The sequence below is a fragment of the Loxodonta africana genome, chromosome 15 (assembly GCF_030014295.1).
Source record: "Loxodonta africana isolate mLoxAfr1 chromosome 15, mLoxAfr1.hap2, whole genome shotgun sequence".
Classification (NCBI taxonomy): domain Eukaryota; kingdom Metazoa; phylum Chordata; class Mammalia; order Proboscidea; family Elephantidae; genus Loxodonta; species Loxodonta africana.
Window position 1 is genome coordinate 56,519,160 of NC_087356.1, and position 21,277 is coordinate 56,540,436.

General features: G+C 46.3%; 1 protein-coding gene across 2 annotated transcripts in view; it reads right to left on the bottom strand.

Moving 5' to 3' along the window:
- The window catches only part of FLI1 (Fli-1 proto-oncogene, ETS transcription factor), a 145,284-nt gene that overhangs the window by 110,441 nt on the left and 13,566 nt on the right, over positions 1-21,277 (bottom strand). Inside the window, exon 1 of one of the 2 annotated variants that reach the window (XM_064268879.1) lies at positions 1-21,277. This exon is cut by the window's right edge and continues 13,097 nt beyond it. The exons of the other annotated variant lie outside the window; for it this stretch is intronic. The gene's annotated coding sequence lies outside the window, so the exon portion shown is untranslated. 2 annotated transcript variants of the gene reach the window in all.

A 21,277-nucleotide genomic window follows, 5' to 3' on the forward strand; every position in this document is an offset into this window, starting at 1 on the left:
CTTAGCTCACCAGAGTGAGTGTGAGGCAGACCAGATGTCAGGGCTTTCGGGGCTGCGCTCTCAGATCCCTTTAAAACAGGGCCCTCCGCTGAAGGGCTGAAGGCGCACTTGAGAGAGTTCTCTTTGTTTTGTTTCAGCTTGTGGGGAAAATGAACTTGCTAGTCAGTATGGAAGTGCCCTGAGAGGAAGTGTGTCTTGGGAGGGAACCTTTACTTCTGCCCAGTACAGGACAGAGGGAGCAGGCATGCCTGCCCTTCCCTCCCCTTCAGCTCCATACCTCTCTACTTAAACAAGCAAGAAGCAAAACTAGGCCAGGTGCGAAGGAAGGAGCCCAGTTGGCTGAGATGGGCGTGGCCAGCTCTGTGCAGGGCTGCTGGAGAGGGCTTGCACCGTGACAGCTGGGGGGCTTCTACCCTGGACATCTCCTTCAGGGACAGCACACGGGTAGCTTGAAACCATCCATTAAAAAAAGAAGAAAGAAACGGTTGCTGTGGCGTCAATTCCTACTCAGGAGAACCCCACGTGTGTCAGAGTAGAACTGTGCTCCATAGGGTTTTCAATGGCTGATTTTTCCGTAGTAGCTCACCAGGCCTTTCTCCTCAGCTGCCTCTGGGTGGACTCAGGCCTCTAACCCTTTAGCTAGCAGCAGAGCCATGTAATTGTTTGTACCACCCAGGGACTCCAAAACTGGCCATAGTGGGAGTTAATTACCTGGGTTAATTAACCACCAACCACTGGCCTGATGCACTTCCTTCTCAATCAGATATACCCAGATCCACTTATGATGCTCCTGGGTGCAGCAGGCCAGCTTTTGAAGGTGATAGATCAGTCCTGTGCACGACCACTACTACAGACCCCCCGTTTGAACTCTACCCGAATCCTGACTGACCACCACACTAAAAGGTTGCAACCGCCTGACACACTGAATCAGCACCCAGTCATCCCAACCCCTTCCTTTCAAGAGCTTCAAGCAGTCTGCCATGACACTCATTTTCTAATCCGTAAGTACAGACATTCCCCCGATTATTAATGAGTTCTGTCCTAAGTCTGTCTTTAAGTCAAATTTGTACATAAATCGGAACGGTTAGGTATTGTTCGTATCTAACATCAGTTAGTCAAATATTTGTCTTAGTATATAGTGCACCTTTCTATGCATAAAACACACTACAGAAACACTTCCAGATACACTGAAACATTTTAAACATGATAATACAGTATTAATAATGTTTTAATGCCCAACACACAAAGTCGTACCCTTTTGTTATCACTAACCATTGAGTGTGCCTCGAATTTTTAATATAATAGGCTTTACGGGGATTGGTTCATAACCCGAGGACTGCCTGTATAATTAATAATATTAGCCACTATTTATTTAGAAGTTAACTGTTTGCCAGGTAGGAGTCCCTGGGTGGTGCAAACAGTTAACATGCTTGGCTGCTTACCAAAAGTTTGGAGATTCAAGTCTACCCAGAGGCACCTCAGAAGAAAGGCCTGGCGATCTTCTTCTGAAAAATCAGCCATTGAAAACCTGTGTAGCACAGTTCTGCTCTGACACACATGGGGTTGTCATGAGTCAGAGTCGGCTTGACGGCAACTGGTTTCCTATTTGCCAGGTACAGAACTACATACTTCGCAAACATTATCTCATCTGAGTTTATTCTCACCAGAGCCTTATGAAATAATTTCCACACCTGATAGCTCAGGAAGGTGAGACCCAGGAGGTCACCTGGCTTAGAGCTTACAAGTGGCAGAGCCACAATTTGAACTCAGATCTGTCTGATTCCAAAACACGCTCCTCCCAAAGTTCTTGTCCTTTCTACTATACAACATGTTCATTTTTCATAAGTAGTACTGTCCTTTGTCCTTGGAAATACACCCAAATAACATTAACTCTAGGTATGGATCTTCAAGCACGGCACAGTTCCTAGGGCCACCCTGCAATCAGTATTACCCTTCCCAAAGGCCAACCACCCTCCCCCACAGTACACACTTCCTCTTCCCCTCCTTCAAACTCAGCTCAGAACTTACTTCCTCCTTGAAGCTTTCTCTTATTAACCCCACCCAGTTTTGATCACTTCACCAATTTTGTTTCTCCTCAAATACCTCTGCTCAAATGAGTACTAGAGTTTGTTTGTCTTGTTTTTGCCACTCGAGTTCGCGGGAGTCTTCTTTATGAAGCGGTACTTGTTCCTCTCTTCTGTCTTCATCCCACGGTGCCTGGCAATGAGCACCATTCACAGTGGCCTCTTGGCCGCCTTTGTCTTTGCCTGTGGCTCCTCAGTGCCCTGCTGTTCCCATCCAAAACTGAGTACGAGGACATTCTCCCAAGTATCTGGCCAAATGATTCAAGTAACCACCTCGTTCTGGCCAAAGAAGTCATTGATGTGGGGCTCAGGCAAAAGGTCAGGAGAAATAGCTCCCTGGAGGAGCCCTCTTCAGCTTTAATATCCAGTGACATGTCTAAGAATGTCATTTGTCTAGTCTTGGGGCTACACCAAGGCTCAATTCTCTCAAAGAGGGTCTTCTCTTAGGTCTCCTGTTACCAGGTTCCTCCTACTCTCTTAGACTGAGTTGTAGGTTGAAACTAGCGTTGGGGTAGGAGTTTGGGGCTAGTAGGCTAGGTCTGCGGAGGCGTCTGTTTAGTCAGTGGTGTTCTGAAAGGCATGAGTACACAGGCGAGTATGTCTGAAGGGGCCTTAGCTGGGGAGGAGGTGGAGGATGGGGCTGAGGCAGGTGTTGGGAGACAGTTACATGTTAGCTGTGCTTCAAAATCTTTTGAAAGGACTTAGAGTGGAGGCCGGACTGGGAGAAGACACCAGTAATGTGATAGCAACAGCAGGTCTGATTTGCATTTGGGAAGCCAGGCTGTTTTCAGAGAGCCATCATTCCTGAGAGGGCTTCCCCTGCTAGTGAGAATCTCCCTCCCGCCCAAACACGTCTCCTGCCTGGTCCCCTATCTGCCCAGGCCCTGGACATGCAGCAACCACCCCCTCCAACTCCAGACAGCAGCCTGTGAGCCCGCTCTCCCTAGCACTGCTCTCCCGACAGGTTAACAGGCGCCCCCCTGCACTGCCTACCACTTTTAGGCTGGCACACAGTTTTCACAAGATGGGTTTTTGTGGTTTGCGTTTTTTTCCTTTGTAAGTTTGCAGCTGCTAGTTTTGAAACCACCAGCCCTGAGGCAACTCAGTCAAAAAGAGAAAGAGAGAGAAGGAGAGAGAGTAAAGGAAAGGGATAATATGTCTTTTGGTAAATCATTTATGACATGTAACAGGTCTGTGTGGTGGCCTTGCCCTTGCTCTGTCTTCTCTGCTGCAGTTGGTATAAGGGCTGCTTCCCAGAATTCAGGGGACATGGGTCTGCACTGGGGTGGTTTGAGGGAGTGTACTTCATATGCCTGAGCCTCTGGCTGCCTGAGGGTGACAGGTGAGTTGGGATGGGCCACGACTTTCGGCTGATTACCTGTGTAGGGACCTGGATTGGACCTGCGGGCTTCCTACATGCCCACCGCCAGAATGCTCTGGGTGCATAGACCATGTGTGAGGGGGAAAGGGGGAGGGGTACAGGAAGACCCTGATTGAGTTTGCAAATGTCAAGTGGGGATCAAGTTCAAGCCATCCAACCAGGTTAGTTTGCGTATGCAAACGTAAGTATTTAGCTGAACACAGACTTCAGGCCAGAAGCAGAGACAGAAATAAACTGACTGCGGAGCCAACTCTTCACATTCAGGTCCCCTTCCCCTCCGGCATGCACCCTCACTTGTGACGGTTAATCATAGATTCTTATCTTAACCAAGAAAGCACCAAGAGTCACAGCCTGGAGGGAGCAGTTGTCCACCTCTCACCCCTGGCAGAGCACAGACGGCTGTCAGGACAGCGAGCTACCAAGCTTTCTTTGGGTAGCTTTTGTGTGTCATCTACTTGCTGACATTTTTACTCTATCCCTATAGCTCCCTGTAGGATGAATAGAAGCAATTTTGCTGGTGGGATGAGAAAAATTTTGGTGAGATTACCAAATCAGAGCAATGAAAAAAGGTTGGGCCTCCAGATGAGGCTTGCTTGGACCTTAGAGGACAGGGACGAATCTGAGCTGTTGGGAGTCTGCTTCGTCATTCTTTTTTTTTTTTTTTTTTTGTGCCTTTTCTAGAACACTTAACCCACCTGGGTCTTACCTCAAAATTATTTCCCTTCTCTCCACTCACAACCCTCCCCAAATTTGTTGAGAGTCCCTGAGGGCTGAGGTACATTCTTTATATCTGCCATGAAACTCCTCAGCACAGTGAGTGCTGTGCACGCAGTAGGCACTGCATAAATGCTTAGTTAACTGAATTGAAGGGTATATAGGTCATCATACTCTTACAAAAATACATTCTCATATTCCCTGTTGTCTACCACATAAAATCCAAACTCTCGCTACCGTTGACGTGGAGTCAATTCCGACCCATGGTGACCTCACATTGTCACAGTAGAACTGTGCTCCACAGGGTTTTCCATGGCTGATTTTTTGAAAGTAGATCACCAGGCCATTTCTGCAGAGGCACCTCTGGGTGGACTTATACCTCCAACTTTTCAGTTAGTAGCATGGTGCATTAGCGTTCGCACCACCAGGGCATGAATTCTCTACAGCCTAGCGTAAAAGGTTCTTCACGATCAGGCCTTAACCTGTTTTCTAACCTCACCTCCTGGGTTGCCTTTAAGCCTATTTCCTTCAGCGGACCTTCCACGCATCAGGACAGGGATCCTGTCTTACCCATAGGTGCATTCTCAAAGTTGCAGAAGGCCCAGAAAGAGTGGGTACTCCGTAAATGTTTGAAGAGTCCACTAATGAAAGAATGCATGGGTTCCATGGATCTAGTCCTTGGACTCCCAAGTCCCTAGTATATCTCTCCTCATTCTTTCCCTCTCTGTTATCACTCACCCCCTCACTATCAGCACACATGACCACCTCCTGGAGCTCAGTATACAAATGGGGGCCAGGAATGCAGTCCTTGAGTTTCCATTCCTGAAATATACGTGCACCATTCTTGCACACATGCTCCGAGGGCCTCCAACGTTTGCAGTGGACGTTAACTCAGGCCCCTTGTTATCCAGAGACTTAGACATCCTAGGTCACAATGCACTCCTCCATGGAGTCCTCCAGGGGCCCCAGTGCTGCATCCAAACCAAACACCAAGCCCGTTGCCGTCGAGTCAGTTCCAACGCATGGTGACGCCATGTGCTACAGAGCAGAACCTCTCCATAGGGTTTTCTTAGCTGTAATAGTTGCAGAAGCAGATTGCAGGTCTTTCTTCCACAGCGCCACTGGGTTCGAACCACCAACCTGTAGGTTAGTAGTCGAGGGCAAACTATTTGTGCTACCTGGGGACCCCAGCGCTGTTTACGGGGCCAGAATACAAAATTCATGTTAGATGTTCCTGTGCTGCCTTTCTGTACCTCGCGGACCACCCCCACTCCCCATGCCACGGGCTGTCCTGAAGGGACTTTGCCTGATCTGACTAGCTACCGATCGAGTAATATTAATTAACAACACCTCAATGACTGTTTGGAATAAACAGTCCTGTAATTCCTCTTGTGGAATAAATCTCCAAGAATTTATATCTTTTTGACCCATATAGTTGCACTTTGCTGTGGAAGCCATAGTACTTACTTTTTTAGTTCAAATATTGCTAAAAAGTATAGAACTCTGCCCAGCAAATGGAGCTGCTTTCCCTGGGGCCTGAGCAGGTACACCCCAGCAGGCAGTGAACGCCCAGTGTGAGGGCAGACTCTAGCTCAACAGGCCAGCTTGCTTTTGGGTGTTTACAGTCACCAAATGAGCGTCTCCAGCTAGCTCTGCTCTTCCAAGTACCTTCCTGCTGTTCCTCTTCTAAACAACTCCTACTGTGGTACCCTCCCCCTTAGAAGCATCCCTTGATCTGGGTCATCTTCTCCTCTGCTTTTTCCCCCAAAATGTGCCCAGTTTCCCTATTCACAGGACTTTGCTAAGCTAAGCTCATGTAGTAAAAAGCCAATCATGTAATGGAGAAACTTCTGGACTCTGACATGAGGCTCCTGGACACTCAGAGGAGAGAGCTCAGGTGGGGGTTTCAGGCCAATGGGATATGCGGGATGGAGGACACAGGTGGTGGGGTGGATCTTTCAGGACATCCCCACACCTACCTGGATGCCTACTTCTAAGGCCAGCTGTGGACAGACAGGCCGACTCTCCCAACTCCAGAATGACCAAGCATCTCTGATCTTAAAGCCACTTAGTGGAGCTTTAGGCAGGAAGGGTAGGGGAAGAAGACTCCCAAATTAGTAGCTGGCCTAAGTCTTCCAGCTCGGACTTCCGGGTTTGGAAAATCACCCAAATGCCTTAGTTCCCTGCCTCATTCCCAAACCTGGCCTTTGAGGGAGACTGGAGGTGGCGGGCTTCAGATGCATTTACATCAGCATGTTGTTTGGTTACTGCAGCGGAGCATCTAAGCCCATTTTCTTAGAAACAGGAAATCCCAGTGTGCCAAGAGTAAACAGATCCCAGCCCCCAAAGGTTTGAGCTCGTTTACGAATTCCCTCACCACAAGGGTCTGTGGGGCTTTGTGGGCCCAGCACACTTTCCCCTCGATAACTGAACTTGTACAAAGAGATGCTCTCTTTGCGGCTCAGTGGCTGGAAGAACTATGAACCTAAACCATGTGAAGGGTGGCTGGGAATAGGCTAAGAGCGTTGTTGCTGTTGTTAGCTGCTGTCGAGTCGGCCCTCCACTCATGGAGATCCCACGCCCAACAGGTTGGGACTGTCATGATCCATAGCGTTTTCACTGGCTGAATTTTGGGAACAGATCACCAGGCCTTTCTTCCAAGTCCTCCACTAAAACCTGTTCAGCATCATAGCAACACGCAAAGCTTCACAGACAGATGGGTGGTGGCTGTGAATGAGTGCATTGGCCAGGAATCGAACCAGGGTCTCCCACATGGAAGGCAGGAGTTCTACCACTGAACCAATTTAAAGACTCTTCAATTCTTCTTTTTTTTTAAATTCTATTTGCTTCCCTTTTTAATGTTTGTATCTTTCATGAGAGCAGGAGCCTGTCTGTTTTGTCTTCCCTTCCATCCCTACCTTCTAGCACAGAGCCCAGAAGAGGAGGACCTAAGTGAAGACTAGGTGAATGACTGAATCGTTAGATAAATGACACCATGTGAGTTGAGATGGCCACCACAGGAGGAATCAATGAAAGGCTTAACAGTCATAGCACTCTCTGAGCGAGCCTGGCAGAGTTACCGGTCTTGAGGGGCTCACAGAGATTTCTCTCTCACACACCTCTCAGTGCCTGGCTGGCATACACATAGATTCAACAGCAGCCACCAGGAGGTTGCAGCTTCTCCAGGCTAGCTCAGATTAGCTGGGGTGGGGGAAGAAGACACTTGTTGGCTATGCAGAACGTGACTGGGTGGAGGTGGAGGGCAGGGGATACCAGAGGGCGTCTCTGCCGCAGAGAGGTCCCTGCTCACCAGACAAAGGGCCCTCAGCAAGCTACCTTACTGACCTCTGCCACACACAGAGAAGGCAGAGAGGCCTGGCTGTTTCTGACAAGGGCCTGGCTGACTGTATAGCTGAGGCCCTGGGACTGACAGACAGCTGCAAGAGCAGTAACTGCAGAGCCTTACAACGGAAGAAAAGCAGCAACTGGCTATTATTAGTAGCTGCTTTCCACGTACGTGTAAATCAAACAGCCTATGCAAAAAGAGGCCCCGAGTCAGTTGCAGGAAACTCAGAGTTGTGAGCATCTCTGTGCTATCAGATCAGCTCTATCGGAGCTGCGTCAGGAGGTGAGTGCAGGCCCGGCTCTGCCCCAAGGCCCCTGGTTTGATGACTCAAGGGGGACTTTGTGACTTCTTCAGCACAGCCTTCTCAGCATTTCACACAGGTTCATTTCTAAAGCCTCCAGTGAATATCAGAATAAAAAAATAAAATAAGTCTAGCCTTGCTTCAAAGGCCCGGGAGCTGGGGATGGCAAGGTGATATACCGTATTCAAGAGCCAGCACTTAGCATTCCCCGAATGGGTTACTGAACATGTCTTGGAGATAGTGCTGTGGAATAATATTCAATGACACAGGAAAAAGTTCATAATTTAATATTAAGAGAATGAAAGGAGGTTAGAAGACAATATGATTCTGATTATATAAAAATAAGACATATATGCCTACATATTTGCATTAAAATGACTGGGAGGAAACACACCAAAATATTAATAGGTTGTTTGGGGGTTGTGAGACCATGGGTGTTTTTGCATATTTCTTTTGTGATTTTCTGTATTTTCCAAACTTAATACACAGACGATATATTACTTTGGAAATCACTAAAAATAAACACCAAACCAACACTTAAAAAAAAAAAAATAAATAAACCGTACATGTAATGAATTTAAAAAAGTATAAGCCAAGAAGCAGAGAAGACAAGGCGCAGCCACACACAGGGCAGAGGCTCACACAGGCGCCGTTGCCCCGCAGCTATGGTGGGCTTCTGACCAACCTCCCCATCCCCTGCCCCTGACACCACGGCTTCCTGTGTTCCCAGCTTTTGCTCATTTCAACCCGTCACTGTGCAGTGCTCAATGGCACCTTTGGTTCCCTTGGCACCTGCTTGCCTGGCATTGCTTCTCAGCTCACCCCGGGAAAGCAAGAGAAGCCCTGGGAGCAACGGCAGAGAAAAATGTAACTCTGCATCCAAGTCAGGTTTAAGTCTCACGTGTCACTCGAGAGTGCGTGAGATTTTTCCAGTCCCACAAATCTCATCCATTCTGAATTCCAAGCCTTCCTTATATTTTTGAATAAAGCACCATTCCACAATTAATTAGGTATAAACCCAGAAACCCAGTGCCGTCGAGTCGACTCCGACTCATAGCGACCCTATAGGACAGAGTAGAACTGCTCCATAGAGTTTCCGAGGAGCGCTTGGCAGATTTGAACTGCCGACCCTTTGGTTAGCAGCCATAGCACTTAACCACTAAGCCACCAGGGTTTCCATTTAGGTTTGTTTTTATAGTTCAGTGAATTTCAAACGCCTGCTCTATCAGAAACTGACTGCCTAAGACTCCCCTGCGAAAGTATTCAAAGCATAAATAACTATGGGGCGGTGGTGGTTCAGTGCTAGAATTCTCGCCTTTCATGCAGGAGACCCAGGTTCAATTCCCGATCAATGCACCTCATGCATACAACCACCCACCTGTCAGTGGAGGCTTGCATGTTGCTCTGATGCTGAACAGGTTTCAAGGGACCTTCCAGACCAAGACAAACTAGTAAGAAAGGCCTGGTGATCTACTTCCAAAATTCAGCCAAAGAAAATGCTGTGGATCCTAATTTTCCAATCCACAACTGATCATGGAGATGGTGTAGGATTGGGCAATGTTTTGTTCCGTTGTACATAGGATCCCCACAAGTCAGGGGCTGACTTGATAGTAGCTAACAACAACAACATAGAAAATACACACACACACACACGTACATATATATATGTGTATATATAAAAAATAAATATGCATACACATGTGAACATCCAGATACATATATGTCATAAATACACACACACTCCCACACACACATCATTCTGTCCTCACAGAATTATGAAATGGTATATTTTCTTCATCTAACTGATGAGGAAACTGAGACTCTAAGAGGTTAAGTCACATGACCGGAAGTGGTATTTGAACAGAGCCCTGCCTGTCTCCAAAGCCCGGACACTTGACCAAAGTACCAGGCTTCCTCCGACGCTGCAGCCCAGGCAGGCAGCCCTGGTTGCAGCGAGTCCCGAAGCTCCATAATTACTGAGTTCAACTTGGCCTCCGGAATAGCCTGACAAAATTTGTGGAAATGTTCACAACAGCTCTTTACTTCCAGGTTCTGAGATCAGAAACGGAAGTTTCAAAATACCGAAAGTTCGTTTATGTTGAACATACTGCTTCGGCTAAAAGCAGGAAGTCCAAGAAAGCCTGATCTCATGAGATTTTTCAGCCCAATTTGGATCCACATCTGCACTTCTGGATTTTCCGCCGAGTCCAAGCTCAGCTGCTCAGCTGCTTCTCCCGTTTCACCGACTTTGCACCTCCAGTGTGAAGCCTGTTGCTATTAACGGGGTTTTCTCCAGTGACTGGCCAGTTGCAAGGTGTGAGATGGGACAGTCAGGAGAGAGGAACAATTGAAATTTGAAAACTGTGGACATTTCTTTTCATACACACACACAAAAACACCTAAACCAAAACAAACAAAAGCTCTAAACAATAAGTCATCTGAATAATGGCTCCATTCTTATCTCCAGGTGCAGGAAACAATGGAAAGAAATCTTGCCACCTACTCCCTCCCCCACAGACCTGGTCTCCCCATTGGTCAGACTTCAGCCAGGATGGAAGGGGACAGCAGGCTGACGCCCTGGGCAGCACCTTGGGGTGCCATCTTTGGGGGCCCCTCAGGACACTGGCAGGAGTTGGTTTCCATCTCCACTCTCACGACATGAAGAGTTTTGGAGATCACGTCCCTCGTGTTGTAGACGAGGACACTGAGGCCAGGAGAAGTTAAGTGATGTCTGATCAGGGTCACACATCTGGTTGGCAGCGGGAGCTGAGGTTAGAACCCAAGCCCACCCCATAATGGTGCATCTTTTTTCAGTCATAATGGCTGTCCTCCCTCCCTCTCAACACATCTATGAGTTCACAGACATGATAGTTTTTTAAGGATAAGGCACAAGGCAAACGTTAGCCGTTATATTTTTAAGTATCCCGGACATTTACATATTCTGGACAGTGGGTTAATTGGTGTATCCGATGTGATCTTTAATTTGGGACCCTTTCCATTCCAAACACGGGATTTTCTGGGACACCATTATCGATGAGGCTTCCCTGATCGGAAAGGCTTGGAGGAACCCAGGAAATCCTCACCCCCCACGCACCGATTGCCGCCCTAGCACCCGCCTTAGATGTCCCATACAAACATCTGGAAGGACTTTGGATAACCAGGATCCACAGGACATGGTAGCTTGGGCTCCTCTGTTCTTGAGGTGCAGCCTGGAGAGGTGGCAGGCCACATCCTAGGGCCTCCCTTCTCAGCTGGAGGCGTGCAGGCATGCAGAGGTTACTGTCTTATCTGTAAACCTGTTCAGACGGGGTACAAATGGCAATGTAGCAGGCCACATTAGCAGCTGTACAGTCTTGAGTAAATTATCCAACCTTTCCGAGCCTCAGTTTCCTTTTCATAAAATGGTGATAGTAATGTATCCTACATGGGCTGGTGGGAAACTTAAAGGCTATGTTCATAAAGAGCCCAGCACACTCATAAATGTGGGCTCTTTCTGCCCTCCCTGCCAGCCTGCACTGCTCTTTGGGGAAGTACCCTTGAATTCCAGAAGAACTTCCAGAATCTGGAAGATTATGTCCTCAAATTTTATACTACACCATTTATTTGGGACGGATTCCTTACACATAACAGTCTTTCAGCAGGCCCCTGGGTGGTGCAAACAGTTTGCGCTTGACTCCTAAGCTAAAGTTTGGCAGTTCGAATCCACCCAATGGTGCCGCAGAAGAAAGGCCTGGTGATCGGCTTCCATAAGATTACAACCAAGAAAATCCTATGGAGCACAGTTCTGCTCTGTAACACATGGGGTCGCTATAAGTCAAAATCTACTCAACAGCAAAAGGTTTGGTTTTGTTTGTTTTTTCTTATACTGAACAGTCTTTAAATAAATGCCACATTAAGGAGCCTACTTTTCTATCAGTGAGGGCCTTCTGGGGGCACCCTCTGTCCCCTCCCTGAGCCACGTCACAGGTGCATGCTCATCACTGGGTGCTCTGGTGTGGGGTGTGCTTGGAGCAGGGAAAGAGGGTCACTGCCTCCACTCTAAGTTGAAGTGAGAGGAAACAGGCCTTTCATGTGGAGGGCCAGGCGCTCTCCCAGGACCTTAGGTTCCCTGGAAGCCAAACTGGCCTCCTTCCTACCTTGGAAAATTACACTGAGCTCCATCCGTGTCCCCATTGAGGCCGGGGCAGATGCCCTGCAGCGTCTGAAGTTACTCCGCCTCCTCAGAACGAAGGACAACTATGTGCTCCCACCCACGGTGACCCCATGGTGAAGGGGTGCCTGCCTGCTCCTCTTCCTCCTCCATGCCCTGGAAAATGCAGGATCTGTAAACAAGTCATTAGATCCCAGATCCTGCCCAATTTAGACGCTTTGTCTCCGCTTTCTCCAGAGTAAACTCGTGGTCACACCCACCCAAACCAAGCAAAGGCTAGAAGGAATGCAGAGCCCTGCGGCCAAGCTAACCACAGCTGACCCCCCATGCCCAGGCGCTAGCCCTGGCTGGGAGGGAGCAGCCTGGGTGTGGGCTAGCGAGGAGCCCAGAGAGCACCAGCTCTGCCAGGAGAAGGACCCTGTGCTTAGATGGCAAACAGCTAGGACCTCACTCTCTGGGGTCAATTCCCCAAAGCAGCTTTTTTTTTTTCTGGAAATGTCTCCCCAAACTATCAAAAGGCCTTTGAAGTCTGGCAAGGAAACTCCAAGATCAGTTTTTCTTCCATTCCTGTACTTCCAGTATAGGCAGGCTTCTAGAAAACAGAGGTTGGAGAAAATGAAAGCCAATGCCAAAGACTAGCCAGACAGAAGAATAACTGCTTTTCCCTGCGGCCCTCCACCCCCAGCTCTGGCATGATGGGCTGGGAGCTGGGCCCCTCTCCTGCTGCTGAAGGTCTGTTTATTTTGCACTCCATAAAGGGAAACCAGGCCTTTTCTGACATTTTGGCTGGGAGGGGGTGGGGAAAGGAGGAGGTCCAGAATTTAAACTCAAAACCAGATCGACTTCTCTAAATCGCCTGGTGCTTTGCTATGATCCCTAAATGGGCCACATTGTATGAATCAGGCCTTTTTCTCTCCCAACCGATGTGCCTTCGTTGCTAACAGTCTGGCTCCTAGCCCCTACTAATGCCATCAGCTGCAATGACCTCTTATTGACTTCCAGCCACGCATATGCTCCCCAGATGGAATTGGGGACAGACGTGCTAATAAACGGCCTGGTGGCCCTCCATCCGCACTCTGCCACCAGTCTTCCCTCTCCCCTCTCCTCTCTCCCACCAGCAGGGGAATCCGTGTCTGTGCCCCAAGCCTTGTTCTCCTGCATGGACTGGGGCTTCCTTTAAACAATAAAACAGGGAATTTCCTTTGTCCTGAAAATGTTCCGCCTGTCATCAATGGTATCCTTATCAGCAGAGCACAATGCAGCCAGGAGAGGACCCAGCATCCTCAGGACTCATAGCATCTCATTGCAAAATGTTTTCTTCGTTCTTCCCTCTGCCTTGAGTTCAAAGCTTAACCTTTACAGGCAGAATTCAATCAGGTCATCTCTCAGATGCCCCAGTGGGGAAATAAAAGCAGCACAGGCAAAGCCTATTGTTCCCATTTTTCAAGAAGGGAGACATGTCACTTTTCTCTCCAGATTGCCCAACTAAATGGGGGTGGGATGCAGGATAGGAGAGGTCATAAAAGACCCCTAAAAATTGTTGAAGCTCTTGTTAATGAAACATGGACTCCCTAGGTGGTGCAAATGGTTAAAGAGCTCATCTGCTAACAGAAAGTTTGGAGGTTTGAGTCCATCCACACATGCCTTGGAAGAAAGGCCTGGCCATCTACTTCTGTAAAATCAGCCATGAAGACCCTATGGAGCACAGTTCTACTGTAACACACATGATACCACCATTAGTCAGGATCAACTTGATGGCAACTATTTTTTTTTTTTTTTAAGTAAAACACAGCTTAGACTCTACAACCCCGGTACACTGACACAGTGGATTCTCACCATAGGAACTGACCCCTCTATTTCTCCAGGCCTTCACTGTGGCTTTCACGTTTTAATGTTACTCATTTTCTATTTGCACAGGTTTGAACAGAGATTTTTTTTCCCTTGAAACAGCAGAGCAATTTACTTAGGAAATGAGGCACATGGGGAACCCCAGAAGGCCAAAGGAACTGCAGAAAGTAAACCTCTGCTAAAACTAACACCGTGTTGCGGGGTAGGAATAATTAATTGTAAACGTTGAGTCACTTAGCAGCCCTGAGGTCTTATTCTGAATAGCACAAATTATTTCACATACATAGTGAATAATGACTTCGGTGTCTGACAGAGCCAACTAGCCACATAACTCTGGCAAGTGACTTGTCTGTGCCTCAGTTGCTCTGACTGGTAAAATGTGTATAAGAATTGATATACTCCCTGGGGCCGTGGCACACATGAAGTGCTGAAATGAATTTATGTGCTCAGCACAGTGCTTGGCTCTTCCGTGGCTACTCAATAAACACCATCATCGTCATCATTATTAGGATTCCTGACACCTCCTGCCAAAGTTGTTCTAAAGTAACAATGAAGTAAAGGGCACAGTAATTCAGAAAAGATCTTGCAAGCCAATCCTAGTTTTTAACTTCTCCGAAGTCGTGGATCAGAGCATATTCTCTGAAATTCTACCAAACACCGGGTAGAGAGAGCATACCTGCTCAGTAGACACGCTTTTTCTTTCTTTCATTCTTTCCTTTTTTTTTGATCTTGCAAAATGCTTTTACCACCATCTCTATTACAACATCACTTCGAGGTAAAGTTATCATTGGCAGAATCTCCCTGTTTTGCAGTTAAGGAAACTGAAGCATGGGGCGGGGGGACCCAGGCCCTGGTTGAAGGGCAGATAGCAGTTCATATCAAAGCCAGGGAGCATGTCCTCAGAGCCGTATTTGCCAGAGAGCTACCTTACTTTACCGGCCGAGACCAAATGGATTCATAGACCAGGATTTTCAAAGGTAAAAGGAAGCCTTCCAGAATCATCTTGCCCTTGGAATTTCTGGATATGTGGCATATTAAAGGCATAGTAACCAATCTTTCGGTATTCTATACACTCAGTAAAACACTAGTCTAATAACACATTCAAAGATAACTGTCCTCTGACAGTAGTCTTCATTACACTTCGCTTGCCTTTTTTGAAGAAAAGAGAGGCTAAGAAAATGGCTTCTGGTCAGCCAGATAATCCCTGGAGGGACTATGGTTAGAATGACTAAGTTTATGATACTTAATTTAGCAATGCTACAGGGCGGCGATGTAGGAAGGCACCATTTCATCCATTCATTCCCTCATTCAGCGAAGACTTATCGAGGACCTATTTTCTGTCGCGATTGCTCTGGGGTATCTCTCAGGGTTCAGCCCAAATGTCACTTCCTTAGGAAGCCTTTGACCTTGGAGACTAGGTTAGGTACCCCTGCTATCCTCTCCTCAGGCACTCTGAACTTCCTCTTTCACAGAACTCTTTGCGCTCACAACAGCTTGCTAAAGATCTGCTGTCCCTCTTGGCAGTAACGCTGTCGCGGTAGGGACCATGCCTGTCTCTTTGACCACTGTGTCCCCAGCACCTGGCACACAGAAGGTTCTCAACAAATAGAAGAATATGTGCCAGGCACTGTGTCAGGTGCTGAAGACTCAAAGACAAACCGGCAGAATGTCTGTCTTCAAGGGGCACAGCAAACAGTAGAACCCAACACCTAGATGCTTCAAACCATCTAAGAGGAATAACCGAACCATCACATTCACAGAGTTGTATTCTGTACACACTTCTCACTTTATTGCAGATGCAATCTGAAAAGAAAAAAGGCAGAATGTTTCCCGCTGAAGACAGGGTTTTGAAATTGTGTGAGCTGCAGAAATACAGACCCAATCATGGGCTATATATGCAATCTGGATGAGACTATTGAAGATTCTAAAGGGGGCTTCGTTAGGGGCCTGTGGGCTGATCTCTGTTTTATTCTCTCTGACAGGCAGGCGGGAGTGAGAAGCCAGACTCTGGTGGCCCATCACCCCTAAAGCCTTTATGGAGCATAGGACTCAGGGAGCTTTGCCTTATTGCCTCTGCAACTCAGAAGCGGATGCACACAGTCTTCACCATGGACGTGGAACTGACCTCCACAACGAGGTCACCTGAAGACTTCCGAAGCAGGAGCCACAACTGACTTGCTCCTTAGAGACCTTGGTCATGAAGTCAGACTTCCCCTGGAAGAGGAGGGGATATTTAGTCCTTCTGGGAATTCCAAAGCCATAGCACGTGCGCCAGGTCATATATTCCTGTTATCCGTGGGTGAGGGACATTACAGAAAGAGAGAAACTGCTTCATGGCTTGGGGATATCAGGATATGGATGTTTGTAACTGAACAATACAAACCTAGGGAACACTCACCGGGGAGAAATTGTGTCTCAAAGACCACACTTTAGGTAGTTATTTGCTCAGTTAAGTTGCTTTGTTCCCACTTACACTTAAGGAAAAATCTTCCTACGGTGAGTTACAGGGTTATATAAAAAAACCTATAGTACAGAAAGTTACAGCAAAGCAAACCATCTGTTAATAGCACAGAGTTCTACGTAATAGGGGATAATGCCATCATGGTGGCATAGATCATCAGAGCAGAAACTCACCCTAGAAAATCATTTAGTATAGTGCTGTAATTTACAGATGAGAAAACTGAAATCACCAATGTGGATAGGAGCTCTTGTTGGGCAAGGTTATTTTTCAGTGAAAAAGTATAGAGCAGTGAGAAGGCGAACACCTTTCTCCGACAAGCCCAATATACATTCAGTCATGATTTGTAAGCACCCTGTGATAAATTCCAAAAGGCCCCATTTTATAGGAGGGAAAAGAAGGCATTACATTCCCAAAGGGCAGCACAGAACGGCGATGAAACCAGAAGACTAGACCGTAACCTTAACTTCAGCCCCAAGAGGCATCCCCAGACTGGACTGTAAAATTATAGAAAATGAGGAATATGGGTAGTAACTGGGCAATGCTGGAACTCACTTTTCTGTTTCGTTTTGCTTTAATGTTAGTCTTAAGAGTAAGCGGAAACATCAGTCTACATGTGGATAACACATTGTTGACTCGGATAAAGATAATCCACGTAAACACCCTTCTGGCTGAATTCAGAGTTTAAGACAGTGTATTTGACCTGAATTATATACACTTGCGCTGTCCAATATAGGTAACCGCTGGCCGCGTGTGGGTATTTAATTTAAAATTAAATTAAATTAAATTAAATATGCAGTCCTCCTGTTGCACTAGCCACTTTCAAGTGCTCCGTGACCACCTGAACACCTAGGCTAGCAGCTGTCATATTGGACAGTGCAGAACAGGACATTCAATCCTCACAGAAAGTTCTATCAGACAATTCTGGTAAAGACAATTTTCTTAATCTTTTTCTTTCTTTGGCCTTCGAGATAAGGCTAAAGAGGTTGAAAAGTACTGATAAAATTTCCCAAATCTCTTACCCTAAAAATTTTGCAAGAGGAGTTATCTCTCATTTCTATACATCGAAGCCTTTAAAAGACATTTAAGCCTTCTACAGCCAAGAAAATATTATCATTCCCTTGTACTCAAACGAAATTCAAAACCAGAAGTTTAAAGTTACTTGAAAAAAATTAGAAAGTGTTACATTAACTAGTTCCAGATCTGAAAGTGTTTGGGCAAGACATGGGACGTAGTTAAGATGGTAGGATGATAAGTTTGAACAGAGCCTTTATACAATCTCGCGAGAGTAGACATCGCCGTCAAAGACATGAGTTTCCTACACAGCTTCATTCTCTTCCATTATGTGAGATTCTCTTTATAATCTGAAATACATATCTGAGATGCTCCCTAATCTCTACCTTCACCCTGCAGTTTTGGTGTAGGAAAACATAATACTCCTTGAATACAGCATCAAGGTCTTGGGGGCCACTTGTTTTCGTGGGGAAAGAAGCAGTAGGACCGATCTTAGCTAGATTGTGGTCCTTAGGACATACATATCAGTGTCTGAGCACCTTGAAATCCAGCCCCATACACTTTGGACCTCTAATTCTGCTGTCCAGGAAAAAGACTCTTACCCTTAATCCTAAACGTCTGGATAAGCGCTTTAAAATGAAAACAGTCAACTTGATTTCCCTTCTTCATTGCTTCATTGTTTACCTACTTCAGTGTGGGTGGAATATGGGCAAATGTTCTCCCCATTCTCTTCCCTTCTGGTCACATAATCATATTTGTTGCTTAGTGTCCCATGGGAGACAGAGATACAGTCTTTCCAAAATGTTGATGAATGATGAGAATCAAGACTCAGCTTGCCTTGCTTGGTCTTACTGAGAGAAGAGCCACCAATATTCTTGACTTCAACACCAGCAGAGGACCACCTTCAAGGCAAATTGCTTCTTTCACTCTGTTGTCCCTTTATTTACGCTTTAGTGAGTTAAACCTATGTTTAAGGACTCAGCTTCTAACCAAAAGGTAGGCAGTTCAAATCCACCAGCCATACCTTGGAAACGCTATTGGGCAGTTCTATCTGTCCTATAAAGTTCCTATGAGTCAGAATCGACTTGATGACAATGCTTTTTTTTTTTTTTTTTTTGGTATGCTTAAGACAGACCCATCACAACCTAAACAAGTTCACATCCCTTGATCAGAGAAGCTCAGTTCTACTATCCCTCCTAGACTGAGAAACTCCTCTTTTTGGAAAGGGATGGTCAAAGAGGAGTATAGAGGGACTGGAATGTTAGCTCCTTTCTGAGTTACCCGTCATCAGGGCTGGCCCTGTGTTCCCTTAATCCATCATTACAAGGACAGTAAGGAGACAATGGATGAGGTGGCACAGGCAGCTAGTAAGCCCTTGGCCCACCAGATGGGCATTTATAAGCTATTCATAGGGAAATGCTGCAAAAGATCTATGTCTTATATTCTATCTACATTTAAAGGCAGAGGTAAACTTTAAAAAAAAAAAATGGAGTTGGGTAGCATAAGTTGGACAGGAGGATTTGTTTCTCCGGTGTTTTCTGTTTGACACAAGTCTTTTTATCAGCAGCACAGCCTAAAATTCCTGAAGCCACACTCATATCCTGCCATCAGTTTTTACGTAAAACCCCCATTGATTGGGATGGGAGTTTCACGACTAGAACAATGGCCGGATACGAGGGAGGGAAAGGAGGAATAGGGGGTGTTTGATCTGTACTGGCACATTCAGGGGGGCTGGTGTCTATATGGGCAAGCAGATATGAATAAATTGCTAACCAATGAATTTAACCAAACGTCTTCTGAATCATCAAGGCTAGGAAAAAGCAACCCAAGAGACTCAGTTTAAGAAACATTTATTACCTGTTATGTGTAAGCACTGACCTGGATAGTAATATCAACTAACAGTAACCAACGTTTGTAGGGCGCTTTACAATGACAAACGCGCTTTTACTTCCATATTCTTTCTAATTCGTATAATTAGTAAGGCCAGTGAAAAACGTAGCATTATTTATTATTACTCTTCTTGTTTTACAGATAAGAAATAAGATGTGAGAGGTTCATATCTGGCCCACGATCACACAGCTAAGTGGGCTTTGAACTTGAAGCTACATTTGGCTTTTACTGAATCATTCTCCCACAGTTAGAAAAATCTGGCAATGCACTCCAGCCACCCCACTGCTGGACTTAATAAATATTTGTGTCACCTTTCTTATACAAGAAGCACCACAAGGCACACAGCACAAATTACCACATGAGCACACAGAGCTACATTCTGACACTTTGCCTGACGGAATACTGCTAGCCTGTCCCTTCTAACAAAGACGGAAGGGTGCTCTCTCCTTAGAAAAAAGTCCAATAAGAGTCAGAAGCTGAAAAGTTGCCCCTTTATAATTGGTAACAAGGGCAACAATATAATGAGCCATCCAATATGAGACAAATTGTACTAAATAATTTTTTTTTTCTGCAAGAAACCCAAAGCGTCTCAGTTTTCCATATTTTACCAAATCCATGGAGAAGGGGATTCTACTGTTAGTCCTAATCCCTTGGGACGAATGGAGAAGCTGAGGTTAAGAAAGAGAGAGTAGCTTGCCCAGCGTCACCCAGCCAGCCTACGGCAAACTCGGGAGCAGAACTCAGATTGCTCAAGGAACGGACAGATACCTACAACACGGGAACTCTCGGAGGCGGTGAGTCTGCTCTGTCAGTCTCCTCTGCATTTACTTCAGAGGTGTACCCAGACGGGTTCATCCCCCAAACTTTTGAGTGATAAAGAGGACTGGAGAATGTGACCTGCCATAAATGCAGACAGCTGCCTTCCATCAGGAGTTGGAAGCAGTATTAGCATCTGGAAAATGCCAGTCCACCTCTTCCACCTCTGATGAGACTGACCGCCCAACAGACAGCTTGTTGGTGGTGACCGGCTTCACTAAGAGGACCTTTATATTTCATGTAGCACTGTCCTCACCCCTCCAGAGGACCTGGAACGACCCCTTCCTTCCCAGCCCCACCCAGTGATGGGAACAACAAGGTGTCCAGCTCCAGAGATACTTTTATTTTCCCACAGAAGTTCACCTTCGTGGAGGCATTTCTCTCCTTTCCCTTGTAAACTTGCTTGTTTTGTGCACTCTGGTGAAATATTCTCTCCTGTTTCCAATTATTTTTAACAATTAAGCATGCAAATGTCTGAGCAACATTTATTAAATTTCTGTGGACTTTAGAAGGAAAAAAAAAGTTATGAACTAACAAGGATCTGAATCATCAAAGGGCTCTTACAAAACCAACACTGAGCCTTTAATTGGAATTGAATCAGAAACAGGCGTGTGAAATTTCCCATGAAATACGTACAGGGCTTAAAAATTAAAAAAAAAAAAAAAAAGCATGCTCTGGGCAAAAGGGAGTTTGGGTCATACCCAGCCCAAACTGATGGAAAGAAATCATTAATTCTTATGAGCTCCAAACCCAGCCCCACTGCCCAGTCATGGTTTGTACACATGACCTTCTGAGGGCAAACTCTGGGTAGGCAGGGAAGGGCAACCATGGTATTCACTGACCACACTACAGACCCGGTAAGTATATGGTGATGCACAAATTTCCAGAAGGAATAACGTAGAGGTTCTACTGTCCAGAACATCCAACCCACAGGCCTGTATGCCTTCCCCAAGGCACCTGGGAAAATCTTCCACATGCCAGTCTTCTGAAATGACATTTCCAGAAAAGCAGTCTGCTCTGGCTCCCCTCCCCTTTCTAGAATAGTGCAGAAAGTACTGTTCATGTAACTCTGTCTTCACTCCCTAGAGGTGGTCCTCCAGTCCTGACCTAGGGAAATCTGATGTTGCACCAAAGGCCCTATTTGAGCAAAATGACCTGTGCCCTTTGACCCAATATGCTCTTACTATGGAGGAGGCTAAGGTCAGTTCTCCATAGGCACTGATTTCAGGGCTGGGAGATAGCATGAGATAGCGCATGGACCTAGGCTCTAGGATT